The 10,000-nt window shown below is 39.3% G+C and overlaps 9 non-coding genes and 1 pseudogene across 9 annotated transcripts in view; all 10 read left to right on the top strand.

Moving 5' to 3' along the window:
• The first annotated feature begins 3,050 nt into the window (after positions 1 to 3,050).
• On the top strand, positions 3,051 to 3,169 carry LOC141305446 (5S ribosomal RNA). Its single transcript, XR_012344412.1, has one exon. It is a non-coding gene; the product is annotated as a 5S ribosomal RNA (ribosomal RNA).
• An 84-nt stretch (positions 3,170 to 3,253) lies between these two features.
• On the top strand, positions 3,254 to 3,372 carry LOC141308232 (5S ribosomal RNA). Its single transcript, XR_012347155.1, has one exon. It is a non-coding gene; the product is annotated as a 5S ribosomal RNA (ribosomal RNA).
• Positions 3,373 to 3,456: 84 nt separating this feature from the next.
• Positions 3,457 to 3,575, top strand: LOC141307658 (5S ribosomal RNA). Its single transcript, XR_012346609.1, has one exon. It is a non-coding gene; the product is annotated as a 5S ribosomal RNA (ribosomal RNA).
• Positions 3,576 to 4,407: 832 nt separating this feature from the next.
• LOC141308275 (5S ribosomal RNA) lies at positions 4,408 to 4,526 on the top strand. The gene has a single exon (XR_012347197.1). It is a non-coding gene; the product is annotated as a 5S ribosomal RNA (ribosomal RNA).
• Positions 4,527 to 4,610: 84 nt separating this feature from the next.
• Positions 4,611 to 4,719, top strand: LOC141307745 (5S ribosomal RNA; annotated as a pseudogene).
• Positions 4,720 to 4,803: 84 nt separating this feature from the next.
• Positions 4,804 to 4,922, top strand: LOC141306998 (5S ribosomal RNA). Its single transcript, XR_012345953.1, has one exon. It is a non-coding gene; the product is annotated as a 5S ribosomal RNA (ribosomal RNA).
• A 750-nt stretch (positions 4,923 to 5,672) lies between these two features.
• On the top strand, positions 5,673 to 5,791 carry LOC141306646 (5S ribosomal RNA). Its single transcript, XR_012345603.1, has one exon. It is a non-coding gene; the product is annotated as a 5S ribosomal RNA (ribosomal RNA).
• Positions 5,792 to 5,875: 84 nt separating this feature from the next.
• On the top strand, positions 5,876 to 5,994 carry LOC141308198 (5S ribosomal RNA). Its single transcript, XR_012347120.1, has one exon. It is a non-coding gene; the product is annotated as a 5S ribosomal RNA (ribosomal RNA).
• An 84-nt stretch (positions 5,995 to 6,078) lies between these two features.
• LOC141306996 (5S ribosomal RNA) lies at positions 6,079 to 6,197 on the top strand. Its single transcript, XR_012345952.1, has one exon. It is a non-coding gene; the product is annotated as a 5S ribosomal RNA (ribosomal RNA).
• Positions 6,198 to 9,940: 3,743 nt separating this feature from the next.
• Positions 9,941 to 10,000, top strand: part of LOC141308274 (5S ribosomal RNA) — a 119-nt gene continuing 59 nt past the window's right edge. Inside the window, exon 1 of the ribosomal RNA XR_012347196.1 lies at positions 9,941 to 10,000. This exon is cut by the window's right edge and continues 59 nt beyond it. This is a non-coding gene — a ribosomal RNA (5S ribosomal RNA).

Raw genomic sequence — 10,000 nt, 5'->3', positions numbered from 1 at the left:
CTGGCTTTTAGAAAGACGTGTTTTAGCGCTCTATTTATTACAATCATTTAAATGTATTATAGAGTTTTAAGTGTTTTACATGTTTTTTAGGCCATTTTATTACTCTTAACATTTTAAGTGTATGTGTCTTTCATAAATGGATGGTTGGCCTGTTATGTGACTAGACACATGACAGGAAGCAGGAAGTAGAACTGCATAAGAGAGCAGCATTACAAACAACGGACAGTCACCAAACTGTTGGATTGAGGAGTTGCTAATCTTAGAGCTCACCTTTCCATTCACCACCTGCAAACTTTGGATTAAACTTTCTGTTGATTGTACATGCACTGGTGGACACTCACGTTGGACTTATCAACACACTGGGATTCTTGGACTGTTTTAGGGTATGGACAAATGAACTGTATTCTTTTAACAGAGTTTACCTAGTTTTATCGTGTTGTTTTAAAGTCTTTTATGTGAACCTTGTAAATACACCAAATCTATTTAAACCAATCTTCTTTTATGTCTCATTCTTTTAACCACTAGTCATCTCTCACAGTTAAATCTGATCCCATTTTAGTCTTGTAACTCGGCTGATAAGGCCGATTGTTACACTTGGATGGGAGACCGCCAGGGAGTACCAGGTGCTGTAATCAGCCGAGTTACAAGACTAAAATGGGGTCAGATTTAACTGTGAGAGATGACTAGTGGTTAAAAGAAAGAGACATAAAAGAAGATTGGTTCAAATAGATTTCAGGTGCTGTAAGCTTTTGCCTTTTCTTCACTATTTATATAATATGCTGGTTTTTAGAAAGACGTGTTTTACCGCTCTATTTATTACAATCATTTAAATGTATTATAGAGTTTTAAGTGTTTTACATGTTTTTTAGGCCATTTTATTACTCTTAACATTTTAAGTGTATGTGTCTTTCATAAATGGATGGTTGGCCTGTCATGTGACTAGACACATGACAGGAAGCAGGAAGTAGAACTGCATAAGAGAGCAGCATTACAAACAACGGACAGTCACCAAACTGTTGGATTGAGGAGTTGCTAATCTTAGAGCTCACCTTTCCATTCACCACCTGCAAACTTTGGATTAAACTTTCTGTTGATTGTACATGCACTGGTGGACACTCACGTTGGACTTATCAACACACTGGGATTCTTGGACTGTTTTAGGGTTTGGACAAATGAACTGTATTCTTTTAACAGAGTTTACCTAGTTTTATCGTGTTGTTTTAAAGTCTTTTATGTGAACCTTGTAAATACACCAAATCTATTTGAACCAATCTTCTTTTGTCTCATTCTTTTAACCACTAGTCATCTCTCACAGTTAAATCTGACCCCATTTTAGTCTTGTAACTCGGCTGATAAGGCCGATTGTTACACTTGGATGGGAGACCGCCAGGGAGTACCAGGTGCTGTAATCAGCCGAGTTACAAGCCTAAAATGGGGTCAGATTTAACTGTGAGAGATGACTAGTGGTTAAAAGAAAGAGACATAAAAGAAGATTGGTTCAAATAGATTTCAGGTGCTGTAAGCTTTTGCCTTTTCTTCACTATTTATATAATATGCTGGTTTTTAGAAAGACGTGTTTTACCGCTCTATTTATTACAATCATTTAAATGTATTATAGTGTTTTAAGTGTTTTACATGTTTTTTAGGCCATTTTATTACTCTTAACATTTTAAGTGTATGTGTCTTTCATAAATGGATGGTTGGCCTGTCATGTGACTAGACACATGACAGGAAGCAGGAAGTAGAACTGCATAAGAGAGCAGCATTACAAACAACGGACAGTCACCAAACTGTTGGATTGAGGAGTTGCTAATCTTAGAGCTCACCTTTCCATTCACCACCTGCAAACTTTGGATTAAACTTTCTGTTGATTGTACATGCACTGGTGGACACTCACGTTGGACTTATCAACACACTGGGATTCTTGGACTTTTTTAGGGTTTGGACAAATGAACTGTATTCTTTTAACAGAGTTTACCTAGTTTTATCGTGTTGTTTTAAAGTCTTTTATGTGAACCTTGTAAATACACCAAATCTATTTGAAACAATCTTATTTTGTCTCATTATTTTAACCACTAGTCATCTCTCACAGTTAAATCTGACCCCATTTTAGTCTTGTAACTCAGCTGATAAGGCCGATTGTTACACTTGGATGGGAGACCGCCAGGGAGTACCAGGTGCTGTAATCAGCCGAGTTACAAGACTAAAATGGGGTCAGATTTAACTGTGAGAGATGACTAGTGGTTAAAAGAAAGAGACATAAAAGAAGATTGGTTCAAATAGATTTCAGGTGCTGTAAGCTTTTGCCTTTTCTTCACTATTTATATAATATGCTGGTTTTTAGAAAGACGTGTTTTACCGCTCTATTTATTACAATCATTTAAATGTATTATAGAGTTTTAAGTGTTTTACATGTTTTTTAGGCCATTTTATTACTCTTAACATTTTAAGTGTATGTGTATTTCATAAATGGATGGTTGGCCTGTCATGTGACTAGACACATGACAGGAAGCAGGAAGTAGAACTGCATAAGAGAGCAGCATTACAAACAACGGACAGTCACCAAACTGTTGGATTGAGGAGTTGCTAATCTTAGAGCTCACCTTTCCATTCACCACCTGCAAACTTTGGATTAAACTTTCTGTTGATTGTACATGCACTGGTGGACACTCACGTTGGACTTATCAACACACTGGGATTCTTGGACTGTTTTAGGGTTTGGACAAATGAACTGTATTCTTTTAACAGAGTTTACCTAGTTTTATCGTGTTGTTTTAAAGTCTTTTATGTGAACCTTATAAATACACCAAATCTATTTGAACCAATCTTCTTTTGTCTCATTATTTTAACCACTAGTCATCTCTCACAGTTAAATCTGACCCCATTTTAGTCTTGTAACTCGGCTGATAAGGCCGATTGTTACACTTGGATTGGAGACCGCCAGGAAATACCAGGTGCTGTAAGCTTTTGCCTTTTCTTCACTATTTATATAATATGCTGGCTTTTACGGAGGCTGATCTTTAAATAGCCCACTTTTTGGAGCAGCCATCGCTTATGGCCATACCGCGCTGAGAGCGCCCGATCTCGTCTGATCTCGGAAGCTAAGCAGCGTCGGGCCTGGTTAGTACTTGGGTGGGAGACCGCCTGGGAATACCAGGTGCTGTAAGCTTTTGCCTTTTCTTCACTATTTATATAATATGCTGGCTTTTACGGAGGCTGATCTTTAAATAGCCCACTTTTTGGAGCAACCCTCGCTTACGGCCATACCGCGCTGAGAGTGCCCGATCTCGTCTGATCTCGGAAGCTAAGCAGCGTCGGGCCTGGTTAGTACTTGGATGGGAGACCGCCTGGGAATACCAGGTGCTGTAAGCTTTTGCCTTTTCTTCACTATTTATATAATATGCTGGCTTTTACGGAGGCTGATCTTTAAATAGCCCACTTTTTGGAGCAATCCTCGCTTACGGCCATACCGCGCTGAGAGCGCCCGATCTCGTCTGATCTCGGAAGCTAAGCCGCGTGGGGCCTGGTTAGTACTTGGATGGGAGACCTGCTGGGAATACCAGTTGCTGTAAGCTTTTGCCTTTTCTTCACTATTTATATAATATGCTGGCTTTTACGGAGGCTGATCTTTAAATAGCCCACTTTTTGGAGCAATCCTCGCTTACGGCCATACACTATTTATATAATATGCTGGCTTTTAGAAAGACGTGTTTTAGCGCTCTATTTATTACAATCATTTAAATGTATTATAGAGTTTTAAGTGTTTTACATGTTTTTTAGGCCATTTTATTACTCTTAACATTTTAAGTGTATGTGTCTTTCATAAATGGATGGTTGGCCTGTTATGTGACTAGACACATGACAGGAAGCAAGAAGTAGAACTGCATAAGAGAGCAGCATTACAAACAACGGACAGTCACCAAACTGTTGGATTGAGGAGTTGCTAATCTTAGAGCTCACCTTTCCATTCACCACCTGCAAACTTTGGATTAAACTTTCTGTTGATTGTACATGCACTGGTGGACACTCACGTTGGACTTATCAACACACTGGGATTCTTGGACTGTTTTAGGGTTTGGACAAATGAACTGTATTCTTTTAACAGAGTTTACCTAGTTTTATCGTGTTGTTTTAAAGTCTTTTATGTGAACCTTGTAAATACACCAAATCTATTTGAACCAATCTTCTTTTGTCTCATTCTTTTAACCACTAGTCATCTCTCACAGTTAAATCTGACCCCATTTTAGTCTTGTAACTCGGCTGATAAGGCCGATTGTTACACTTGGATTGGAGACCGCCAGGAAATACCAGGTGCTGTAAGCTTTTGCCTTTTCTTCACTATTTATATAATATGCTGGCTTTTACGGAGGCTGATCTTTAAATAGCCCACTTTTTGGAGCAGCCATCGCTTATGGCCATACCGCGCTGAGAGCGCCCGATCTCGTCTGATCTCGGAAGCTAAGCAGCGTCGGGCCTGGTTAGTACTTGGGTGGGAGACCGCCTGGGAATACCAGGTGCTGTAAGCTTTTGCCTTTTCTTCACTATTTATATAATATGCTGGCTTTTACGGAGGCTGATCTTTAAATAGCCCACTTTTTGGAGCAACCCTCGCTTACGGCCATACCGCGCTGAGAGTGCCTGATCTCGGAAGCTAAGCAGCGTCGGGCCTGGTTAGTACTTGGATGGGAGACCGCCTGGGAATACCAGGTGCTGTAAGCTTTTGCCTTTTCTTCACTATTTATATAATATGCTGGCTTTTACAGAGGCTGATCTTTAAATAGCCCACTTTTTGGAGCAATCCTCGCTTACGGCCATACCGCGCTGAGAGCGCCCGATCTCGTCTGATCTCGGAAGCTAAGCCGCGTCGGGCCTGTTTAGTACTTGGATGGGAGACCGCCTGGGAATACCAGGTGCTGTAAGCTTTTGCCTTTTCTTCACTATTTATATAATATGCTGGCTTTTAGAAAGACGTGTTTTAGCGCTCTATTTATTACAATCATTTAAATGTATTATAGAGTTTTAAGTGTTTTACATGTTTTTTAGGCCATTTTATTACTCTTAACATTTTAAGTGTATGTGTCTTTCATAAATGGATGGTTAGCCTGTCATGTGACTAGACACATGACAGGAAGCAGGAAGTAGAACTGCATAAGAGAGCAGCATTACAAACAACGGACAGTCACCAAACTGTTGGATTGAGGAGTTGCTAATCTTAGAGCTCACCTTTCCATTCACCACCTGCAAACTTTGGATTAAACTTTCTGTTGATTGTACATGCACTGGTGGACACTCACGTTGGACTTATCAACACACTGGGATTCTTGGACTGTTTTAGGGTATGGACAAATGAACTGTATTCTTTTAACAGAGTTTACCTAGTTTTATCGTGTTGTTTTAAAGTCTTTTATGTGAACCTTGTAAATACACCAAATCTATTTAAACCAATCTTCTTTTATGTCTCATTCTTTTAACCACTAGTCATCTCTCACAGTTAAATCTGATCCCATTTTAGTCTTGTAACTCGGCTGATAAGGCTGATTGTTACACTTGGATGGGAGACCGCCAGGAAATACCAGGTGCTGTAAGCTTTTGCCTTTTCTTCACTATTTATATAATATGCTGGCTTTTACGGAGGCTGATCTTTAAATAGCCCACTTTTTGGAGCAGCCATCGCTTATGGCCATACTGCGCTGAGAGCGCCCGATCTCGTCTGATCTCGGAAGCTAAGCAGCGTCGGGCCTGGTTAGTACTTGGGTGGGAGACCGCCTGGGAATACCAGGTGCTGTAAGCTTTTGCCTTTTCTTCACTATTTATATAATATGCTGGCTTTTACGGAGGCTGATCTTTAAATAGCCCACTTTTTGGAGCAACCCTCGCTTACGGCCATACCGCGCTGAGAGCGCCCGATCTCGTCTGATCTCGGAAGCTAAGCAGCGTCGGGCCTGGTTAGTACTTGGTTGGGAGACCGCCTGGGAATACCAGGTGCTGTAAGCTTTTGCCTTTTCTTCACTATTTATATAATATGCTGGCTTTTACGGAGGCTGATCTTTAAATAGCCCACTTTTTGGAGCAATCCTCGCTTACGGCCATACCGCGCTGAGAGCGCCCGATCTCGTCTGATCTCGGAAGCTAAGCCGCGTCGGGCCTGTTTAGTACTTGGATGGGAGACCGCCTGGGAATACCAGGTGCTGTAAGCTTTTGCCTTTTCTTCACTATTTATATAATATGCTGGCTTTTAGAAAGACGTGTTTTAGCGCTCTATTTATTACAATCATTTAAATGTATTATAGAGTTTTAAGTGTTTTACATGTTTTTTAGGCCATTTTATTACTCTTAACATTTTAAGTGTATGTGTCTTTCATAAATGGATGGTTGGCCTGTCATGTGACTAGACACATGACAGGAAGCAGGAAGTAGAACTGCATAAGAGAGCAGCATTACAAACAACGGACAGTCACCAAACTGTTGGATTGAGGAGTTGCTAATCTTAGAGCTCACCTTTCCATTCACCACCTGCAAACTTTGGATTAAACTTTCTGTTGATTGTACATGCACTGGTGGACACTCACGTTGGACTTATCAACACACTGGGATTCTTGGACTGTTTTAGGGTTTGGACAAATGAACTGTATTCTTTTAACAGAGTTTACCTAGTTTTATCGTGTTGTTTTAAAGTCTTTTATGTGAACCTTGTAAATACACCAAATCTATTTGAACCAATCTTCTTTTGTCTCATTCTTTTAACCACTAGTCATCTCTCACAGTTAAATCTGACCCCATTTTAGTCTTGTAACTCGGCTGATAAGGCCGATTGTTACACTTGGATGGGAGACCGCCAGGGAGTACCAGGTGCTGTAATCAGCCGAGTTACAAGCCTAAAATGGGGTCAGATTTAACTGTGAGAGATGACTAGTGGTTAAAAGAAAGAGACATAAAAGAAGATTGGTTCAAATAGATTTCAGGTGCTGTAAGCTTTTGCCTTTTCTTCACTATTTATATAATATGCTGGTTTTTAGAAAGACGTGTTTTACCGCTCTATTTATTACAATCATTTAAATGTATTATAGTGTTTTAAGTGTTTTACATGTTTTTTAGGCCATTTTATTACTCTTAACATTTTAAGTGTATGTGTCTTTCATAAATGGATGGTTGGCCTGTCATGTGACTAGACACATGACAGGAAGCAGGAAGTAGAACTGCATAAGAGAGCAGCATTACAAACAACGGACAGTCACCAAACTGTTGGATTGAGGAGTTGCTAATCTTAGAGCTCACCTTTCCATTCACCACCTGCAAACTTTGGATTAAACTTTCTGTTGATTGTACATGCACTGGTGGACACTCACGTTGGACTTATCAACACACTGGGATTCTTGGACTTTTTTAGGGTTTGGACAAATTAACTGTATTCTTTTAACAGAGTTTACCTAGTTTTATCGTGTTGTTTTAAAGTCTTTTATGTGAACCTTGTAAATACACCAAATCTATTTGAAACAATCTTATTTTGTCTCATTATTTTAACCACTAGTCATCTCTCACAGTTAAATCTGACCCCATTTTAGTCTTGTAACTCAGCTGATAAGGCCGATTGTTACACTTGGATGGGAGACCGCCAGGGAGTACCAGGTGCTGTAATCAGCCGAGTTACAAGACTAAAATGGGGTCAGATTTAACTGTGAGAGATGACTAGTGGTTAAAAGAAAGAGACATAAAAGAAGATTGGTTCAAATAGATTTCAGGTGCTGTAAGCTTTTGCCTTTTCTTCACTATTTATATAATATGCTGGTTTTTAGAAAGACGTGTTTTACCGCTCTATTTATTACAATCATTTAAATGTATTATAGAGTTTTAAGTGTTTTACATGTTTTTTAGGCCATTTTATTACTCTTAACATTTTAAGTGTATGTGTCTTTCATAAATGGATGGTTGGCCTGTCATGTGACTAGACACATGACAGGAAGCAGGAAGTAGAACTGCATAAGAGAGCAGCATTACAAACAACGGACAGTCACCAAACTGTTGGATTGAGGAGTTGCTAATCTTAGAGCTCACCTTTCCATTCACCACCTGCAAACTTTGGATTAAACTTTCTGTTGATTGTACATGCACTGGTGGACACTCACGTTGGACTTATCAACACACTGGGATTCTTGGACTGTTTTAGGGTTTGGACAAATGAACTGTATTCTTTTAACAGAGTTTACCTAGTTTTATCGTGTTGTTTTAAAGTCTTTTATGTGAACCTTATAAATACACCAAATCTATTTGAACCAATCTTCTTTTGTCTCATTCTTTTAACCACTAGTCATCTCTCACAGTTAAATCTGACCCCATTTTAGTCTTGTAACTCGGCTGATAAGGCCGATTGTTACACTTGGATTGGAGACCGCCAGGAAATACCAGGTGCTGTAAGCTTTTGCCTTTTCTTCACTATTTATATAATATGCTGGCTTTTAGAAAGACGTGTTTTAGCGCTCTATTTATTACAATCATTTAAATGTATTATAGAGTTTTAAGTGTTTTACATGTTTTTTAGGCCATTTTATTACTCTTAACATTTTAAGTGTATGTGTCTTTCATAAATGGATGGTTGGCCTGTCATGTGACTAGACACATGACAGGAAGCAGGAAGTAGAACTGCATAAGAGAGCAGCATTACAAACAACGGACAGTCACCAAACTGTTGGATTGAGGAGTTGCTAATCTTAGAGCTCACCTTTCCATTCACCACCTGCAAACTTTGGATTAAACTTTCTGTGGATTGTACATGCACTGGTGGACACTCACGTTGGACTTATCAACACACTGGGATTCTTGGACTGTTTTAGGGTATGGACAAATGAACTGTATTCTTTTAACAGAGTTTACCTAGTTTTATCGTGTTGTTTTAAAGTCTTTTATGTGAACCTTGTAAATACACCAAATCTATTTGAACCAATCTTCTTTTGTCTCATTATTTTAACCACTAGTCATCTCTCACAGTTAAATCTGACCCCATTTTAGTCTTGTAACTCAGCTGATAAGGCCGATTGTTACACTTGGATGGGAGACCGCCAGGGAGTACCAGGTGCTGTAATCAGCCGAGTTACAAGACTAAAATGGGGTCAGATTTAACTGTGAGAGATGACTAGTGGTTAAAAGAAAGAGACATGAAAGAAGATTGGTTCAAATAGATTTCAGGTGCTGTAAGCTTTTGCCTTTTCTTCACTATTTATATAATATGCTGGTTTTTAGAAAGACGTGTTTTACCGCTCTATTTATTACAATCATTTAAATGTATTATAGAGTTTTAAGTGTTTTACATGTTTTTTAGGCCATTTTATTACTCTTAACATTTTAAGTGTATGTGTCTTTCATAAATGGATGGTTGGCCTGTCATGTGACTAGACACATGACAGGAAGCAGGAAGTAGAACTGCATAAGAGAGCAGCATTACAAACAACGGACAGTCACCAAACTGTTGGATTGAGGAGTTGCTAATCTTAGAGCTCACCTTTCCATTCACCACCTGCAAACTTTGGATTAAACTTTCTGTTGATTGTACATGCACTGGTGGACACTCACGTTGGACTTATCAACACACTGGGATTCTTGGACTGTTTTAGGGTTTGGACAAATGAACTGTATTCTTTTAACAGAGTTTACCTAGTTTTATCGTGTTGTTTTAAAGTCTTTTATGTGAACCTTATAAATATACCAAATCTATTTGAACCAATCTTCTTTTGTCTCATTCTTTTAACCACTAGCCATCTCTCACAGTTAAATCTGACCCCATTTTAGTCTTGTAACTCGGCTGATAAGGCCGATTGTTACACTTGGATTGGAGACCGCCAGGAAATACCAGGTGCTGTAAGCTTTTGCCTTTTCTTCACTATTTATATAATATGCTGGCTTTTACGGAGGCTGATCTTTAAATAGCCCACTTTTTGGAGCAGCCATCGCTTATGGCCATACCGCGCTGAGAGCGCCCGATCTCGTCTGATCTCGGAAGCTAAGCAGC

Source organism: Garra rufa, unplaced genomic scaffold (assembly GCF_049309525.1).
Source record: "Garra rufa unplaced genomic scaffold, GarRuf1.0 hap1_unplaced_002, whole genome shotgun sequence".
Taxonomy (NCBI): Eukaryota; Metazoa; Chordata; class Actinopteri; order Cypriniformes; family Cyprinidae; genus Garra; species Garra rufa.
Note: the sequence above shows the minus strand (reverse complement) of the source record. Positions and strands in the feature narration are given on the sequence as shown.